The following is a 1,242-nucleotide window of genomic DNA, read 5'->3' on the forward strand; positions in this document are numbered from 1 at the left end:
GTGAAATAAAAGATCACCAAGAAATTGTTTTATATGATATTCTAAAAATGGCCCTAACAGTTCCATGTTGCATAAAAAATTCAAATATTTTGAATGACATGAACAATTTCGACAAGTAGACAACAAAAACAAAAGATGATGCGTCAATCTGAAAGGAGTAGATAACAACATTAAGGAATACCATTTTCTAGTACAGGCATGTCACAATATTACAGATGCTGTACAATCTTAAAATCAAAAGATGGTGGTCAAATTCTGTAATGAAGTCAATGGAAATGTTCCTACATAGAAGTTTATGCCTGGACAGAATAATCATAGTGTTAAATATTAGACTTGGTTCTTTTCCAATTCCAAATGACACTGAGAAAAAGATTCACTGCAAATAAACTCAGTCGCAACTTTTAGTTCAATTTTTTCTCAAGAATAAATAACATTCTATAGTAACTGTATCAGTGGATACTTGTGAAGAAGTTCTTTCCCGAAAGGAGATGGAGAAGCAAACATTGATTCCAATACCTATCTTAGCACTTATGAAGAAGTTTTCTTTTTTTGTTGAAAAAAGAGAAAGAGAAGCACAGATTCATCCCACCACCTATCTTATCGCTTATTTTCCCTGACATTGCCTCTGGATTTAAGTTCAGCTCCAGGACGCCAGGCACCTTTTCTGAGGAATTATCCCTTTTTCCATTTTTCCTAAATGCTTATCAAAATAATTTCACACATCAGGGCCTCATTCACTTCTTAATTTCACTTACCTAAACATTTAAACTAACAAACCTAGTGGAAATGCTTATTTACCAATCTGTCGCCCAACCTCCAAAGCATGGCTACTGAAGATGAAATGCGTACAGTCAAGGGGAAAGAAGGCACCATGTTCTGTTTTATTTTTTTCTTCTATCCTTCAATAATAAGAAATCGACACGTTGCACCAATAAGATGAGATTGGAGAGATATGGTTGGTGGTTCTCCTTTTTATCCTTTTGCTTTCTTGCTTTAATTGAGTAAGGAAAGAATAAGTAACAACGGGGCCACACACGCTTGACCCATCCAATAAATTATTTCTCATTCACTACACCACAATATGGTAGTCGCCCCCACCATAACCAAAAAACCATACCTTCATTTATATTACACTAGGAAAAAGGCATACTCACCAATTACAACAAAATTTCTTCTCTCTCTACAATATAACTCTATAACATGAGAAATACTTTCCATTTCCAGGGAATTTCCCAAAATCAG

At 34.7% G+C, this 1,242-nt stretch overlaps 1 long non-coding RNA gene across 1 annotated transcript; it reads right to left on the minus strand.

The window, feature by feature from the left end:
- Positions 1-228: 228 nt before the first annotated feature.
- LOC149830112 (uncharacterized) lies at positions 229-896 on the minus strand. The gene is made up of 2 exons (XR_016433627.1): positions 799-896; positions 229-700 (listed from the first exon to the last, which is right to left on the minus strand). It is a non-coding gene; the product is annotated as an uncharacterized LOC149830112 (long non-coding RNA).
- Between the last annotated feature and the right edge of the window lie 346 nt (positions 897-1,242).

Source organism: Nuphar pumila, chromosome 8 (genome assembly GCF_984573655.1).
Source record: "Nuphar pumila chromosome 8, dmNupPumi1.hap1.1, whole genome shotgun sequence".
Classification (NCBI taxonomy): domain Eukaryota; kingdom Viridiplantae; phylum Streptophyta; class Magnoliopsida; order Nymphaeales; family Nymphaeaceae; genus Nuphar; species Nuphar pumila.